The 20439-nt window shown below is 32.1% G+C and overlaps 1 protein-coding gene across 1 annotated transcript in view; it reads right to left on the bottom strand.

Annotated features, from left to right (window-relative positions):
* Positions 1 to 20439, bottom strand: part of LOC140439837 (uncharacterized) — an 895210-nt gene that overhangs the window by 607752 nt on the left and 267019 nt on the right. Inside the window, exon 4 of the mRNA XM_072529991.1 lies at positions 6393 to 6426. The gene's annotated coding sequence lies outside the window, so the exon portion shown is untranslated. The remainder of the gene's footprint in view (positions 1 to 6392; positions 6427 to 20439) is intronic.

The following is a 20439-nucleotide window of genomic DNA, read 5'->3' on the forward strand; positions in this document are numbered from 1 at the left end:
CATTAAACCATCTTATCCTATTCACAGTAGCTCGAAATAGATCAGTTAACGTCAGACCAGTCCACTTCCTAAGATTGGCCAGCCAGGATATATGTCTACGTCCAGGGCCTCTCTTACTCTCAATCTTGCCTTTTAGAATCAACTGTAGAAGTCGGTATTTATCATTACGGATGATGTGGCCAAAGTAAGTCAATTTTCTGTTTTTTATGTTGTAAATAATTTTTTTTGAGAAAATTAAGAGACAACTGAGAAAATTTTTCTATACAAAAAATAATAAACTATTATTTTTAATTTTGCTATATTACGTTCAGATAAAAAACACTTTTTCTACAGAAATTCTTGACACCCCGCATATATAACATAATAGATATAAATTATTCATATCATGATAACTAAGAGTTCATTACTTATTGAATTTATTGTACTAATGACATTTATATCGCATTTTAGATTATACCGCATTTTCTGTCGTATAAAATATTTATTCGGGTAACTTGAATATTTAATTTCCAGTGTTCAACAAATATTTTCTCGTGTTTTAAACTGATGGGTTTTATTTGATTCAATTTTAATCTACAGCTGTATTGACGGCGAATATATTTGTAGCAGTTTCATTGTTAATAAAACAGATATTTATTTTTCGACATTCAAGCGAATTTCTATGTGAAACTTTTTTTATAGCTACATACGAATATAAATACTAATGAATAAAATATTAGTTTTAGAAATTGAATAAAATACTGGTCTACTATATATATATATATATATATATATATATATATATATATATATATATATATATATATATATATATATATATATATATATGCATATATATATATATATATATATATATATATATATATATATATGTCTTAACAAACATAAAAACTACACTCAGGTACAAAATAAACGCAATAGAGATATAGTTTTAATACAGAATTTAAAGGCCCGTTTTCACACTACGTCTTATTGTACGTTTTGCGGGTCATATAAAACGTACGACAAAATGTACGTTTTGTCCAGTGTATACTCACTACGTTTTTCCTTCCGTTTTCTACCTCATTTCTAATTCAGAGTCTTGAGTTGTGTGAAGTTTGTTTGGTGTTTTTTTTTATTATGGAGAAAACACGGATGCTTTCTTTTATTTTTTCAACTATAAAGATACTACGATTGAGGAAAAAGGGGATGAAGAGGGAAAAGACAAGATGGTCAAGAGAGTGGGCTTCCAAAAAGAAGCCAGTATTCCCACGTCTCGTTACTAAAAGAAGCGAACCAGATGACTGGCGCAATTATTTGCGAATGGACAGCTTAGCCTATTGTTAATTGCTAGAGTAGGTAACACCATACATATTGAAATAAGACACCTCATGAGAAAAGGCATTACACCCCTTAAAAGACTCACAGCAACTCTCAGATATCTTACAACAGGACGCCGCGTCAAGGACTTGGAGTTCACAATCATAATATCCAAACCAGCGTTAATCCAAATAATTCCTGAAACCTGTAATGCAATCTACTTGGTTTTAAAATATAACTACCTAAAACTTTTATACAATTCAATAAATTCCCCGAGAAAATCGTGGGTGTATTGCCGCAAATCTGACATTATTAGGCTTTTTTTGGGAAAAATGAAACGAACTGCAGTGAAACTAGTCGTCAAATAAGTCAAGATCGGACGACTTGTCTGAACATGTATTTTCACGTAACGTTTTATCCTATCAGTTCTCGCAAAACTATGTTTCTCCCATCATTTCTACGATCTGACCTTGGATTTCATTTCGATTCGACAAGACGTACGTTTTGCTGTTTACATGCCACGTTTTATTAGAGAGTTTTTGTGCAAGCAAATACGTATACGTAACGTATCTTTTTGACATATAAGCATGCGCATTAATGGTTGAACTAACGTATCTAGACACGTCTTACCTAACGTAACGGGCTGGTACGTTACGTTCATACGCATCCCTATCGAGCCGAAGGTAACCGAATGCGCAAGGAAATCTTACCCGATTACCAAAATTTCAACATCCACATTTCATAAGCACACGTGGTACGTGTATTTTTACATTTGTGGTTACGTATATTTGTTTTGATTTTTATAAATAATGGAAAGAGAAACAAGATGTGGAGAAGAAGGGCATCTTCTATGTCTTCGTCTTCTTCATCATCAATAAAGGCACCTACATTTAATATCGCGTCCATGTCAAAAATTATAAAAAATATTTGTTATTTATTTTGAATATCAAAAATAGGGTTAAATGACAAGGACAAGACCATAGATAAAATTGCTATGGACAAGACTGGCACTGACAATTTATTAGTTAATCACTAATTCCGTGAGGGCAACACCATCGTTACGTTACGTGCAGAACAAAAACTATCAATTTAACGTTCATCTTCTTCGATACGTTAAGTTCTTTACGTATAGGGAGATACGTTACGTTAGGTAGTTACAAAAACTCCCTATTGTATAGGATTTGTCCTATCCAACAAAACGTACAATAAGACGTAGCGTGAAAACCGGCCTTTAGATATGATTTTTTTTTTTCAGTCTAATAACAAATTGTAAAAAAATTACCAATTTTTACTTAGATCTGCAGTCTATAGTTAATATCTTGCATTTTATTCAGCATAAAGGGTTAATATTAAAAGGTTGTTATTTAAGCTTTCTTTTTAAGCACTCTGAAAAATAATTTCAACACCAGATTTTTTAAAACGCCAATTTTTGTGAATAATAATTGTTCTTTTCTTATATTCTGTTTCTTTTGTTTCATGTTTTTACGTACAGTGGTTTCATTTCTTTTTATAAAAATTATTAGTCACCAATAGAGTGTTAAGAGTTATTTTTTTGGCGAGGAGGCTTTTCTCGTTATTCCTTGTTTCCCCAATGACAGGTTTAACAGTGATCTCATTTACAGAATGCTTATATTATTATCAACAATAAATCTGATTATCATGGTTTTATATGTAGCAAATTACGCAAAAGCATTAATTTACTTTTAATAAAGATGGTTCTAGGTATGACTATGTCGCAAAAATCGGTTACATTAATCGCTCTACCATCAAGAGGATATATGTACGTTTTTAAAAACTTGTGGATATATGCGTAAGCAGATAGTAGCAGAAAATGTAAAATTGCTGCTATTGATGACAGACTTCTTCACGTAACAAATTTGGGAAATACTCATTTATCAATTCGGTCAAAAAATCAACTTTTAGATCGGTTACGGGAGTTTCAGGTCCAACTTTTATTTTGTAATATTTTTGCAATGCTGCTGTTAAACCCTTTGATTGGTCTGCCCCTTGTAACGTTATAAACGTCACATGTTTGTTATTTTGTTTTAGTAATTATTTTATTTTAATTTCTTTTAATTTTATGTATTTGTTAGCTTTTACCTTCTATTTTACTATTTTTATTTTAAAAATAGTTAGCGTTCAATTTTTTAATCAATCCTTAAATTAACTAGTCCTATTTATTGTTTATTTTTCATTTTTATTCTTCCTTTATTTCAGTTATAATACCTGTTTTTTACTCCAGACTGTCACAGACATGGTATATATATAAATTTCTATTTCTCACATCAATCGACAAACGTTATTTGTCAGTTGACAAATCTGCTCTGTCATTTCACACTTAAATTCTAAAGAAAGGAAAATATCCTTTATCTATAAAAGGCATGCTTCAGTTGAAATTTCATTTTACCTATTAAATCGTTTCTTGGGTTTTTTTTTAAACAATTTTTTTCTTTTTCCCTTCCTGGATGGAACTTTATAATTCAACAGCACATGGTCGACCATGGGATATTAACTGCTGATATGTAGAACCCAATGACCATCTTAAGATGAAAGTATATATAGCAAACATTAGCAACTAACAACTACTTCATCAGCAAGTTATCCTGTGAAGATCACATAGACAACTAATCACTCCCTTCTGCAATAATTTGGAGCCAACAAGTTATCCAGTGATGCCTTAAGTATCACTTTATATTTGTAAAGATTATAGGCACGACTTGCTTAATAATTTTGTTCAATATTAATTTAATATTAAAATTTTAAATTTTTATAGTTATTTATGTACAATAAATATGATTAGTTATTATCTTTGTTCCAGCCAAACTCATTTTTCATTTTTACTTCTAGGATAACACATTCTCACACCTGAGAGACTGAGCTAAACAAGACCTAACAATTGGCTCCCAAAGAAAATTGTGAGCTTTATTGTTCTACATCGGCTCCCAACTTTCGGAGGTAGTTATATCGTTATCAATTGGCATCGACCGTTTCTGATGGGTCGTTCAATTCAATGGTTAAACCCTTCTCTTTTTTTTTTCTTGGATTAGCTTGTACTTGCTTGTGCATCCGTCTTATATGACCAAACCATGCTACCTTTTGTTTCTTTATTGTGTAATGCAAGGGTTTATTTTTGGGTCTACTTCTTATTTTTTATATCTGAGTCTATCTGTTCTTCTTGCCCATATCGTTCTTCTGAGATATTTTATGTCTGCTGCTTGTATCCTACAGTGGTGTCGTCTGCTTAAAATACAATTTTCTGCTTCGTACTTCCACGTTGACCTATATATTGTTTCCTACACTATCAACGTTTTTCATAATATTTCCTTATTGTTGGGAATCCTCTATTTAGTGCCTGAAATAGTAATACTGTGCTCTCTAATCTGCTGTTGAGATAGTCCTCGATGCTTCCCCTGTTAGTGATTACTCTTCCCAGGTAGAGTAATAACTAACAGAGATTTTTATGTTTGTTTTATTTATTGCACCGACTTATTTCGGTTAACATCGTACGCAGCAATTTCCATAGCAACCCGCTTATACATCAGTCACTTAAGTTGGTAAATCGACTAAACTTAATCCAAACTGCTGTGTCCCGAATGTATCGTTGGTACCAAGACATAGGTGATTATGTCCGCCGACATGGAGGAGGCCTTAAACGAATAATAGTGGAGAGAGATGATCGATTTCTTACATCGAAACCTTTGATAAATCTACTTTTAACTGGTGCTAATCTGAACCAAGAGCTTAGAGAGGTCCGAGATGTGTTTAAGACCAAGAAGGGCAGTTACGGGTCCCAAGCTAACTGCAGCCGAGAAGCAAAATCTGACCGTTTGCTCGCGAACATTCGGATTGGGACGACTATCAATGAAGTCAAGTATTATTCTCCGACGAAAGTAGGATCTACATACACGGCAACAACATGGGGCGTCGAGTCTCTAGAAGGCCAAGAGAGTGATTTGCTTCATATTGTATACTAGAAATTGTGTCCTAAGGAGGCGGTTCTTGTATGTTTTGGGCAGACATTTTCATGGATGGGAAAACCGAGTTACTTTTCGTGCCTAGTCGAGGACGTGAAGAAGGTTTAACGGCAAATCGTTATATCATATTCATTTTGGAGGAACATGTCATTCCATAAGCGGGATTTATTGGTGATGCTTTTATTTTAGTGCACGATAATGCACGATGACATAACGCATGAGTCACTACCACCTATATGACTGAGATCGGTATACCTACAATAAATTGGCTTGCGTTGAGCCCGGACATAAATCCAATAGAGCAGGTTTGGGATGAGCTTAAACGAAGGGTCCGGGATAAAAATCCGGGTTATTAGAAAAGTTATCCAATCCATGCCAAATCGATTGGAAAGTGTAATTAGCGGTAGGAATAGTAACATTAAATACTGAAAAATAAAGAAAGTCATTTTGTAATTGACGATTTCTTGCTCCTTAATTGATGAGTTCATAACGTTTTTCTTGCGTTAGTTCCAATAATGAATATTTAGAAAACTGTGTTCGTATTTTATAATGTATTTATAATGCATCGTCCAAATATTACAATAGCGTTTTTTGTAAGTTTTTTATAAAGTTGTTTATTGTTTGCACATAACATCTTTTTATTTTCATACTTCTTACACTGAAAAATTAAGGTGTTATCTCCAATATTGTTTTTGAGTCGATTGTTTTGTACTCAACAGTATTTGTTAAAGGTTTTCTTATCAAGTTTGTTCGCTATTTCATCAAGTATATGTATAAAAAGTACTGGGCAAAAACTTACTTATTGTCTAATTTTTTGCGTGGTTTCAGATAGTTGCGATAGGAAAATGTGTGTTGTTATTGTATTTGCGTTATTTCTTTATTTCGTAGGTTTTTTGGTATTCTATAAAACAATTAGACATTCTGTTCACTGTTTTCTTTAATTTTTTCTCCAAACTTATCTTAGATTTTCTTTTTAGTATTTTTATCTATTTTTTTTTATTTTAAATTTTTTATTTCCTTTTACAATGTGTTGTAATTGTGAAAAATTTATGTTAAAATTAACCATTAGACAAATAAATTGGACTATTTCACATCTGTAAAAAAGTATTAAGTACTTACTTAATTGTAACACCGGTAACAAAATATGTTGTACCTGAAACAAAACAAGGCTATTAGAAAATAATATAAAAAAGTGCTTTAATTTTCAGTATATTCTCTACTTTGAATATTAAACTATAGATATTTTGAAGTAAATTTAATTTGTAACTTATAAAAAAAACTAACATTTTAACGAAATGGGAATACAATATAGCCATAAAATATCTAATAAATAAATTATTGTCAGTACAGTACAATATTATTGTTCTGTTTCCTCTAAGAGAGTCTTCAATATAGCTCAATTCTTCTAATCGACGTATTAATTTGATAGAAGAAATTTTAACAAATCAGTGTTTGTTTAAACAATAAATTATAATTATTTTATATTAGATAAAATCCAAAAAATACGCTTTAATTTTCTACACTCTCTCCAGTGCTAAATGTTTAAAAGAAACTGGTTCAAAATAAATTGGCCTTTACCGAGACCTCTTGTCGATTTAAAAAAGGAACCACAAGATTATTTTAAGTTAATCGATTGTTGGAATGTTGTTTTTGTCCCAAGAAGGTGCAGAATACAATACCAGTTTTCACGAAAGTGAGGTTAACGAACGAAAGTGAAGTTGGCAAAAAACTATAAACATCAACATTTAACAGATTTACTGTTTAACATAGCTATTTAAATTAATAACGATAAAGAAAGAGAGATGCTGAAATTAGTAATAAAGTCAGATTAGGCTGGTATACCAGCCTAATCAATTATATCATTTAAATATTAAAATATATGAAAATCTTACTACCAGTAGATAATTTAATGTTTTTTATTAACAATAACACTCAAGAAAAATCTACTAGTAAAACATAATACGACAATGATACTTAATTTGGTCATTATCTATCATTGTAATCTGGGTACTAAGATTTTTCATGTTATAAAATGAGTTTTAATTGTCTTATTTATAGCTCTCGTTAGTTAAATAAAGGCTTAGCTCGTAAATCTTTGTAACGCTCAAAATTTTGGCGAATAAATTAGTGATCCGAAAGATAAACATGCTATCGAGCGACTCTATCGAAGAGAACGAAATCCTTGCCTCTCCGCGTTCTTCTAAACTGCGAGGCATAGGTTAGGGATCCAGCTAAATATTAAATAAATAATCATACAACAATTATACAACCGTATAAAGTAATTCAGTAGCTTATCTATATCAAAAATAAACCCTAGTGTTTTGTTTTTTTTTATTCAAAAAAATAAATAAATAATTAAATTAAACTACCGCTGGAAAAGAAGCCGAAAAATCACTGAAAAGATCAAAAAAGTACTGGGCTCTATTTTTTAACTAGAATATCTGGGAGAAGTCAATAGAAAAGGTGTATTCTCTAATAGTTATCGAAACTTTTACTGCGTCATTACATTTAAGCACAAAAGCGACTTTTTTTATTAATTTCAATATTATGAAAAAACTACGCATTCTAGATAAAAACGTTCAACAGGCGACTTGCTTGAAACTACTTGCTCTTTAAAATGAGATTTTCTAAATTAAAAAATGTTTATAAACTAAAAAGTTATTGCAAATTAAACCCGAAATAAGCATGTTTTTCAATTGTTTATAATTATTAAAAAAAAACAATAAAAACATTTAAAATACATTTCATAATGTGAGTTTTTATGTAGTTACTACAGTTGCGAAAGAATAACACAATCGGTCAAGTAGTTTTAAAACAATTATATTTGTTTATCTCATATTATGAGAGAACAAAGGTGATTTTAAAATAGCTGTACAGGTGCTCTGTCAATACTCAGAATGTTTTTTTTGGTCGGTTTCTCTTTACAATGTCTAAAATTTTCATGTGTTTTAATAATTATATCAATTTTTAATTGTTTCAATACAAATAATTGATGCAGAATGAAGTACCATTACTATTATATTGACAATATGTGCTTACTTATGAAGCAGAACTTCTTATCAAAAAAATAAATTAAAAACTTTGATTTTTATTATCAAAAAGTCATTGCGATTATTAAAATGAAAGCCGAATGCATATGTTAATAGATTTTATAGTAGTCTCGATTCTTGGACAAGACTACGCCGAATGCTTAGAGTACCAAATACCCCAGATTAACAAATTTAAGACATATTTATATATTAACGAAACTCGAGAAACGATTTGTCAAAAATTATTTTTGATGACAAACTTTTTAAAATTCGTTTTGGGTATTGTTTTTTTTTTAACTAATTTATAAAAAATTGTGAACAATAACATATTGTTCTCTTGAAGACATCTGTAACATACCAGATGTACTGCATCCAATTGTCTTATTTTAAACCTCCTATGAATTATTATTTATTATACAAGTGCTCGGAACTTAGACAGACCTGTTAGAGCTTCGGTAAATTCTGCGGAAACTGTCTTACTATGCTAAAGGTTTCTTCTATAGGACCTCCATGGGGTTATTTTGTTCTATTTGAGAAGTGAGAGGACAGAGAGGGGGAGAGAGAGAAATAGAAAGAGGAAAAGAGAGAGACCGCGACCAAGGGCGCGGCCGCCTCTCTAGTTGTTCTTTCTACCTTTTTATTTACGGACTCGAAAGAGTCACGCAATTCTGAGTCTTCGTCAGCTCGGTATCACTGTCTCAGACTAGTACGGAAGCAATGTCATAGAGATGGTATAGACATATTTATATTTTCAGGCAGATGTAAAGGTTATAAAAGCTATCTGAAAGTTAAGGAGATTTTTGTTCTACAGAGGTTTGGCCTGGTACAAACTGCTAAAATACTGCCATGTTTTAGTGCGAGTGTATTAAAACTATTTACTACTTCTGTTGGGAATTAAATATTAAAACTAGTTTCTTAAAAAAAGATACTGAAAAAGTAGTTTGTTTTCTTGTGTAAAAGTAGGTTAATGGTTTTAATAAAGGGAAACAATTATAATAAGATTTGAGCTTATATTCTTCCCCTTATACCTTGTTATGTTATTGTTAATTTTAATGGTTTTAACTTTTGGGTGAAAATTAATAATCTACTGGTCTAAAAAAATTTGTAGGACAAAAAACGATTTTTAGTAAATAGTATACTTTTAGAATTATTAATTTATTGTAATTTTGACTTTGACGTTTTCTGTGACTTGTTATTTAAATAGATTTCTAAAATTATTTGCTTTTAACAGTTTGGTTGGTCATTTAATTTATCATATTTTAACTTAAAATATACTGAATATATAAAAAAGGTAATCTACACACATGACGAAATCGAATTAAGCCTAGCTGAGGTAAAAAGAACGATCAAAACTCTAAAGAACAAAAAAGCAGAAGGTCCCGGCGGAATACCAAATGAATTGATAAAAAACGGATCGGAAAAGTTATTCCGTATGATACATAAAATGTTTGAGAGAGCACTGAATGGAGAAGACTTACCGGCAGAATGGACCCAAGCATATATGACATCAATATACAAGAAAGGAAATAGAAAAAACTGCGAAAACTATCGGGGAATCAGCATTAGATTGTCTATAGGCAGACTGTAAGGAAAGACCATAAAGGAAAAATTAGAAATATATAGGTATATACAAGATAAAATCGGAGAAGACCAGGCACGTTTCACAGCGGGGAAAGCATGCTTAGATCACATTTACACGGTCGAACAACTAATAGAAAAAAGAATGGCCAAAAATAGATCCGTTTATCTGGCTTTTGATGATCTTAAGCAGGCATATGACTCAATTCCTAGAACCAAGCTATGGGAAGCAATGGAAGACATCGAAGTTCCATGAAGATTATTAAACGCGGTAAAAGCACTCTACAAGAATAACGAAGTAGCTATCAAAACGGGCAATAGAATATGCAGTCCATTTAAGACAACAAAGAACCTACTACAGGGTTGCTCCACATCCCCCACCCTGTTCAAAATATTCCTGGAAAAAATCCTGAAACCATGGAAAAGAAAGTGCGAAGGAATGGGTATACCAGTAAAAAACGAATATCTATATACGCTAAGTTTTGCCGACGACCAAATAGTGATCGCACAAGACGAGGATGACCTCAGTTTTATGATGAGAAAACTGGAGCAGGAATATACAAAGAAAGAAAGGATGGAAATAAACCTAAAGAAAACTAAATACCTAACAATGGAGAATACAGAAATAAAACAGCTGGAAATAGACGAAAGTAAACAAATCTAAGGAACAGACAAGTATAAGTATTTAGGTTTCATAATACCAAACAAAGGAACAACGGAAAAAGATATAAAAAATAGACTAGGACAAACAAGAGACTGCATACGAAAATTGAACCCGGTACTATGGGATAAGAACATCAGCATGAAAACAAAGAAAAAAATATATAATACCATGACAAGAAGTATCCTCACTTATAGGTGTGAAAATTGGACAATAAATAAGAAAACCAAAAACAAAATAAGAGCAACAGAGATGGAATTCCTAAGGAGAAGCTGCAGAGTAACAAGAAGAGATAGAATAAATAACATGGAGATTAAGAGGAGAATGGGAATGAACTCCGACATAATAGACTACATCGAACAGAAGAGGTTAACCTGGTACGGACATGTCAGAAGAGCAGACCAAAATCGGTGGATAAATAGAATAACAGAGTGGAGCCCGATAGGAAGAAGAAAGAGAGGAAGACTCCGAAGATTTTTCAGAGATGAAGTGGATGAAGCAATGAGTAGAAGAAACCTACAGGAAGGGGACTGGCTAAACAGGAAAAATTGGAGAAAACGGTTGAGTGAAGGAATACAGTGAAAACTTTGGAAATCCTTGTATATATATATATATATATATATATATATATATATATATATATATATATATATAAAAAAGGTAAGGTATTTTCTTTGAATTTATTAATTTTTTTTTCATATTAACATCAGCAATAAGTGATCACATTTTTAAGTTTATATGTGAAGTTTAAGTTGTGGCTCCATGAATTTGTTGGAGATAAAGAAGCAATCAGTTTTCGTGAATGTATGGTGTTAGTTAAAATTAACATTTCGTGAAGCTGATTGAGAAGCTTTTTTTATTGATAAAAATATCAAGAGTGCGTAAAATTTGCTAGCTTTCCCCTGGGCTAGCCAGATGTCCCATAAAAGATAAGTTTTTGTGAGGACCAACAGATATTTACGCTGTATACTATAGACCTAAGTACGTCTATTAATATGTTATTATAAAAAGTATTAATTTTGTCTGCGCTCGGTCAGAGAGAAATTGCTTCAGACGGTGAATAAAGTTAGGTAGCTTGAGGTAATACTAACCTCAAGGCTTTTTTTAAATAGACAAGTAAATCGAACTATCAAGAGAGGCTTGACTACTTTAATAGTAGCTAGACACATTAAAAAACTGTGGCGTTTAAAATCAGATATACTATATTGTGTTTGTTATAGAGTAATTAAACTAACAATAATACTGCATTAGTGGCATGTTGGCCCTTTTATCATCAAGCGAGACTATAAGGCATGCTTGTGTTGGAAATAAGGAAACTTTAAGGGACAAAAACAGTAGCTATCATAGAGGCCGTATTAGATCTCGTTCTGCTGCACATCGTTGTAAGATAGAAGGCGATAATAAGTTGCAACTGCGAGAAAACCGTGATAAATATCATAATGGTAAGATCAGAACATTTAAAACGAAATTGAAAAGTAATATGGGTGATGACATTTGAGTATATGATACCCAAACGTATGCCTAACATACCATTCCAGGTGATTTACCATATTGACTTAAGATGTTGTGAGATTTAATCACAAACCGAAATATAAAATAAAACTAAATAAACACACATTGTGTTCCTTGTAAGAACAGCAGAGAAACAATATACAGAACAACATAAAAAAAGCTACCCTAACAAAACTAATCTAAACGCGTTTATTGTACGCGTTGGTTACGCGTGGTTATTTGCCGTGGTTATTATACCGATGCCAATCACTATAATGGAGTTGCAATCGTAGTAGCAAAACACTTAGATCAATCAGTATTAATTTATATCTCCATATCTGATAGAGTAATGCTGGTAAAATTTAGTTCAAAGCCGTTCATTACCAATGTAATTTAGGTCTTTGCCCCAACATATCCAGTGATGAAGATAAATTAGAGGCATTTTACATTTACACAGATCTTACTGATGCTCTAGATCTTGTCAAAGCAGCAGAAAATACCATAGTCCTCGGAGATTTTAACGCTAAAATTGTCAAAGGACACTGTTTGAACATTGTGGGGGAGTATGGTTTTGGAAACAGAAACGAACGTATAGATCGACTTGTCCAGTTCTGTCAAGAACACGATTTCATTATATCGAATACTTACTTTAAACTACCACCGAGAAAACTCTACACCTGGAAGTCAAATGCAGAATCAGAGGACAAAATTGTTAGGAACCGTATCAACTTCATTCTAATAAACAATCGATTTATAAACTGCATCAAATCAGTTAAAACTTATCCAGGTGCTGACATTGGGTCTGATCACAATCCCATAGTAGCTGTAACCCACTAAAAATCAAAAAAATTAAATCTAGGATAGAGCAGGCTAGAGCGGCTTTTAGAAGATTGTCCAAGGTGTTATGTAACAGAGATCTTAAATTGCCATTGAGGAACCGCCTACTTCGCTGCTACGTGTTCTTGGTCTCACTTTATGGTGTCGAGTCCTGGACTGTAAATAAAATCGATCTAAGTCATCTTAAGACTTTCGAAATGTGGTGCTATAGAAGAATTTTAAAAGTTTCCTGGGTGGAGAAGATTCGATACTCCACAATACTAGAACGTCTCAGCAAGACTACTGAGATCATAAAAAGCATCAAGCAGAGAAAGCTGGAGAATTTCGGATATGTAATGAGAGGTCCAAAATATAGGTTGCTATAAAATATCATGCAAGGAAAAATAGCAGACAAACGCAGTCCAGGACGAAGAAGAACCTCATGGTTGAAGAACTTGCGAGATTGGTATGGTGTTGATACAATCATGCTATTTAGTTTGGCAGTGTATAAAATTAAGATAGCTATGATGGTAACTAACGTTCTGAAAGGACATGGTACATGAAGCAGAAGAAGTGGTTATTTTCCAAGCCCATTGCACATTTAAAATAACAGCGCATTCGTACCTTTTAGATATATAATAAGGCGCCCTTTATGAATCTGAATCTATTAACAGAAATTGTTCCAAATCGATACAATTGCCTTAAAATATTAACTGTTGCTTGTTGTATGTCTTCCCTATTTTCTAGCATTTACGTATTAGATTCAAGGTGAAATAATTATATGTTTAATAACAAATATATGTTTTATTATGTTTTTCTCAATTTCTTCCTTATTTTTTTTAATGCAATGCCTCATTTCAAAGCTTCGGTATATTAATGATAATCGAAAATCAGCTTAAAACAATTCTAGTATAGTGACACTTCGCACTGTAAACCACATGACACCTTCCTACGGGTATGAACCGAAGATATATCTGTCGATAGTTTCTCCGAGTGTGTATGTTAACCACAGGAGACCGATTTCAAGCGGTGTTTCCAGGATTCCACTCTGGTCTCACTACTGCTTACAACCCCTGAGGGTGCTACAAACACGGCACGTTCTTGATATACCATCGACCTGGCTTTTATTGTTACTTTAGTTTTTAGTTGCATATGGCAAAAAACATAATTCATTATGTTTATACATGAGTTATGTTAAGCTATGATTTTTTAAGAATTTTACTATAAAAACATGTAAACTAATGTAGGTATGATTTTTTGTATATATTGATAATTGTTAAACAAAAATCAAAAGCTTAAGATTGCGTAAATAGTAGATTTACAGATGATAGTGTGGATGGCATAAATAATAAAATTACGTTAAGGTGTAACTGGGGATTTTTACTGACTAAATTAAACTTGAAACATATTTAGTAATTTTTCGCCTGTATTTTACATTTCAATAATTATAGTTTTTTAAATAATGTTTTACTGCTACCTTAATTTTTGATATTATGTATGAACTGCTACTCCGTTGTAAATTAAAATTTAGTTGTAGTTTAATAATTGATCTAAAGCAATGAAGCCGTTAACAATAACAATGGGAGATTTTAATGCCAAATTAGAAAAGGTAAATTCCAAGACATTATTGGTAAATTCGGACTAGGAGTAAGGAACGAAAGATGGGAAAGACTGACCGAATTTTGTCAGGAGTTTGAAATGATAGCGACAAATACATTCTTTTAGTTACCACCACGTAGATTATATACATGGAAATCACCTATGGATATCAAAGAAAAAATTATCAGAAACCAGACAGATTATATTCTTATCAATAAGAGATACCATAACTCCATCAAATCGGCAAAGACATATCCAAGAACAGATGTGTCATCAGAACACAATCCAGTAATCGTAAAATTCGAAATTAACTTAAAAAAAATAAAAAATCAACAAAAGATACAACAAATAAGCACTCTGCTAAAACACCCAAATATAAAAGGAGAACTAATGTTGAAAATTAACGAAGAGTTAAGCAAAACAATAATCAATGATAATGAAGATTCCAACGAAAAATGGGAATCATTTAAGAACACATTAATGATGACAATTAAAGATACGCTGAGTAGTCACAAAATCGATGAAGCTAAGACTCCAGGGATGACAGATGAGATCCGGCAACTAATGGACAAAAGAAGATCATACAAAAACAAAAATGTTAACGAATACAAAGCCACACACAAGGGGATCAGGATAAAAATACGAGCAACTAAAGAGAAGTGGTACAACGACAAATGTTTAGAGATAGAAGAACTCCAGAGAAATCATGACAGTTTTGAATTGCACAAAAAAATTAAAGAATTAGCAGGTATAAGACGGTCCAATAATAGTAACACCCTGGTTGATACGAATGGTAAAATAATATCTGATATCAAAGACAAACTAAACAGATGGAGAGAATACGTCCAAGAATTAAATTAATATCAGAAGATGAGATTAATGTATTAGTAGACTTATATAATACTATATATAATACGGGTATTATTCCGAGAGATTGGCTCAAATCAACATTTATACCATTACCAAAAAAACCTAATGCAAGGGAATGTAATGACCACCGTATAATTAGTCTAATGAGTCACTCACTAAAAATATTCTAAAAAATTATCCATTTAAGAATTTTCAGAAAAGTGGAAGAAGACATCACTGAAACCCAATTTGGAATTAGGAATGCCATGGGTACACGAAAGGCATTATTTAGATTTAACGTCCTCATGCAAAGATGTATGGATGTAAACCAACCACTCTATGTTTGTTTTATTGATTACAATAAGGCGTTCGATGATAAGGTCCGACACAACCGTTTTATACAGTTACTTAAAGATAAACACATTGACAAAAAAGACTCAAGAATAATAACTCATCTCTACTTTAACCAAACAGCAAAAGTCAGAGTGGGCAAAGAACTTTCAAAGAAAGTAGAGATAAAAAGAGGCGTAAGGCAAGGTTGCATACTCTCCCCCTTATTGTTCAATCTATATTCGGAAGAAATAATTAAAAAATCACTTGAAAATGTAACAATTGAAATAAAAGTCAACGGCAGACCCATCAACAATATCAGATATGCCGATGATACTATACTAATTGCAGAGAATATACAAGATCTACAGACACTTTTAGATAATGTAGTAAATGCTAGTGAGGAAAGCGAACTAACGCTTAATGCTAATAAAACAAAATTTATGACAATTTCCAAAACACAACAACAAGACATTTTAAACATAAAAGGGGTTCCAATAGAAAAAGTAAAAAAATACAGATATCTTGGTACAATTATTAATGAAAATAACGAGTATACAGGGAAAATAAAAATGAGAATTGGACAAGCTAGAGCAGCATTTAATAAGATGAGAAAAGTATTATGCAGTAGAGACCTTTGTTTGCAACTTAAAATATGAATATTACGTTCATATGTGTTTTCGGTGCTGCTGTATGAGATGGAGGTCTGGACCTTAAAGAAAGAGGTGAGCGATCGACTTGAAGAATTCGAGATGTGGACCTACCAAAGAAGATTAAAAATAAGTTGGGTAGACCGAATAACAAATGTTGAGGTCCTCAGAAAGATGAAAAAGGAAATGGAAATCATGAATACGATTAAGATGAGAAAGCTACAGTATCCGGCCACGTTATGGGAGGGGATAAAGATATGTTGCTACAAATCATAATGCAGGGAAAAATACAGGGAAAATGAAGTATTGGAAAAATGCGCATCTCCTGGCTCAAAAATCTGAGAAAGTGGTATAATTGCAGTTCCGTCGACTTGTTCAGAGCTGCAATCTCAAAAGTAAAAATAGCTGCGATGATTACCAACCTCCTTAGAAGAGACGGTACCTAAAGAAGAAGAATAAAGCCGTCTCATATTTGTTGGGAACAAAGCCGTTAAAAAATGCCACCGATGTATTTTTTTTTGTAAGGAAAAAGCTAAAAAATTTTAGGTGAGATGAAAAACTAAGAAAAAAAGTTTCAAATGCTTGCGATGTTATGTGTAACTATCTCTAAAATGGTTCTTCTAATTTTATTTAAACTTTAATGCAAAAACTCCCACACACTATAAGTTGCTAACAACTAGGTATAACCTAAGCTAAGAACCAGAAAAAAAAAAGAATTGATAACCTTCACTGATTAACTCTGAAAGTCCGTAACTGAAAGTCCGTAACCGTACCGCTTTTTCACTGTGTTGTTTAAAAGGGCAAAAGCCTCTTTTCCTTGTGACGCAAGTACTATTTCTGCTACTTTTATTACACAAGGTTTCAAAAAGATCTCATTTGTTATAAGAGGTTTTTGATGAGTGGCTATTAGGGTAAAAGTTTATATGAACCTTTATTATATCTGGTGATTAAAGAAAAGTTGTTGCAGGATTGGCCTCAACTTTTATTAATTTTATAGGTTCCAAAACAAGAAAATCTTCTGATATTTATTTTGTAATATACAAGTTTTATTCTTTAGTTTACCATGATACTCAAAATAAATTACTTACGTAACTTATAAGTTCTTACAACTTACGTAACTGCGTAACTTATAAGTAACTTATAAAATTTTTAAAAGTCTCCTGACCTTGAACATATTGTGTATAGCTACACGTATGTTTTAGTTCAAATTTAGATGTTGGCTTCTAGCAAAATGTATTGTTTATTACGAAGATATTATGTTTAATACCACATCAGATTTTAAAAGACTTTTCCAGCTATGTATAGCCGTGGTAATTTTGGCAAAACATTTTCCTGTAATTGTAGACAAAATGTTTGGCCTTTTTGCATGGTGCTCGGATAAATTAGCGCATCTTACATAGATTGTGCCTATTTGATCATCAGTGTCTAGTGTACAGACCTTTGATTACTCGTAATCTAGTTTTTTAAAGGCCAAAGATTATTTTTGCATCGCAAGAATAAGGTTTTAATAATCTTTTTATTTGCTGGACTTGATGTTTGATCGGGAATATTTTTATTGTTTTATTTATGTGTACTAATCTGCACTGTTTCTTTTCCAAATTTACACATTTGCTACTATGCTGTTTTTGATATTCTGTAGAATGGTCCTGGTCAGATAAAAAAAGTGTTAATTACTTCCTTAGTAAGACCATCAGTAATCTCGGTATCAAAATATTTATTATTCCCAGCACTAATATCCCAATCAACATTATTGTGGTTAGTCAGAAACTGTTTGCAGTTTTTAACTGTTAGGAAATTACAAGTTATAGACTTAAAACCTTAAGTGCAGCTTAGCTATCAGAGTAAATAAATATTTTTGCCACATTCATGTGCTTTTTTAGGTACTTCAAAGCATAAAAATATATCGCTGGTATATCAGCTTAAAATATTATAGTAATTTCGTTAGCCTTAAGACATTATTTTCAGCAATTCTCCCTACATGTATATTTATGTACACAGAAAAGGTCTAACATTAAAATAGAGCATGATCTTATTGCCATTGTGGTTCCCCTACAAACTAGTCTGTACTTTCACAAGAATATCTTCTGGATATGGAACCTTTTCCAAGAACGACTCCGCATACATGTTGTTCGATGTATTTGACATCGGGAGGTGAATTGTTAATTGTTAATTATTATAAATGAATAACGGAATTGCGCAAATGTTTTTTATTAGAATTTACTAAATTTTTTTGGTACACTAGGTAGTTACGAGCTTTAAGGCATCTTGCTTTAGAAAAGGACGTAATAATGGTACTATCCGTACTAACTTCTTTAATTAGATAATTCACATATCTTAAAACACGAGGTTTTTATCTTTTGAGCTTTTGATACGAGATCTTCTACCACTATTAACCCTAGTAAAGGCGATAACACTTTTTCTGGTGAAAAAACTTTTACTAAATATTGTTCTTGTTCAATGAGGAGCTAATACGCTAAGCTAGTTATTAATGCTAGTATTGGCTTATTGACACATGTCGAAAGTAACAAAAGAAATGTAGGTTATAACTTTATGATGTCTACTTTAGGTGAGTTTAAAGTGGAATAACTACTGAAGATTTATCCGAATATAACAAATGTAAAATAAGTGCAACTTTGCTTTAAAGATACTAATGTATTTAAAATAAAAATGTTTATCTGATTAGGGCCATGCTAAACACATCCTTACCAGGGGATTTTTAGATATTTTTAGGAAGTTGTTTAGTAAGTCAGTATAGTTTAATTTGTGTAATATTGTGTCTATTCTTTTCGTACGACTCAAAATTTTTTTTTTGTAGAATGATGTTTTATGTAATATATTATTTATTTTATGGTGCTATTCTGAAGCCGTGGAAAACGATTTCCGAAGATAAAATCAAAACGTTAAAATAAGCTTATTTTTGAGAAAAATTGTGGCTTATTGCTAGTAAAAATCCATCCATCCATCCTATGGCTCTTGAGCCAAATTCAAGCCCAGGTCTCCCTCATCGAACTTCTTCATCAGTTACGTTCTGTAGTCACTCTTCCCCACGATCGACTGCCAAAGAGATTTCTAACTTCCTCATTCACCATTCATCATTCTCCTATCGCTTTCTCAATTTTCCAATAGGTCTCTTCCCTGCATTTTTACATTTACTAGTTTTTTTTTAAGGTCTGTTTTCTTCCATCTTAATAACACGTCCTGCCCATTAAAGATGATGTAGCCGAACATACTGAGATAAAGGTGATGTCATGTAATGTTAATTCCTAAAAAGATTAAGCTATCTACTTTTCCTGAGTTGTTAATTGTCAGGTAGGGTCGTGTTGCTCTCTCCAATCGATTTTGTACTAGAATTTTAGTGTTTTTTTCGTTTATTGTCAGACATATTTGTTTAGCATGTGATTCAAGTTTTGTATACGTATTCGCGCCTGTTGCTTTGGTTCTGCTCATGACATTTATCTCATATGCTGTTAGTTGAACTGATTTATTCATAAATGTGTTGTTTCTACCTTCTGATGTTTTTTACTACGCTTTGCAGTGCCAAATTAAACAATGTTGATGCCAGTCCATTACACTCTTTTAATCCTTGTGTTATTATAATGGTGCTGTCATCTCATTTTGTCTGTGTCTGATCCACTGTGTCCGACATCGCCATTCGGAAAAGCGTAGTAAATATAGTAAACAGTAATCTATGGTGGTATGAAAAAAGCTTTATTTAAATTTAACTATTTTTATGCAATGTAACAGAATAATAAGATAAGTAACAAAGGACAAATCCAAATATAAAATATCTCAAAATTAATACTAGAGTTAAAAGAACGTCCTTTTAAATGCCATTTTATAAAAATCCATCAATAAAAACTTTTTTCGATATACCTAAAGTAAGATCCTACTGGGGTTAATTTCCATGATGCTAACAGGGTGTGTACACATAGGCACGTTTGAGATGTTACCTGTGCACATAAACGCTTTGATATATGTTTGGTAATTGATGCAGTAATTGGATTTATGCTGTAATCAATATTTGCCAGGTGACTTACGCTATGGTTTGTAAACGGCGTTCAAATGAAAATTTAGAATTTTTATTTTATTTGCTTTTACTGGTAGTCGGAAATGTTGGTTTCATGACAATATTTGACATTACAAATGTTTAGTGCATTAAATGA

The sequence above is a fragment of the Diabrotica undecimpunctata genome, chromosome 4 (genome assembly GCF_040954645.1).
Source record: "Diabrotica undecimpunctata isolate CICGRU chromosome 4, icDiaUnde3, whole genome shotgun sequence".
NCBI classification, from domain to species: Eukaryota; Metazoa; Arthropoda; class Insecta; order Coleoptera; family Chrysomelidae; genus Diabrotica; species Diabrotica undecimpunctata.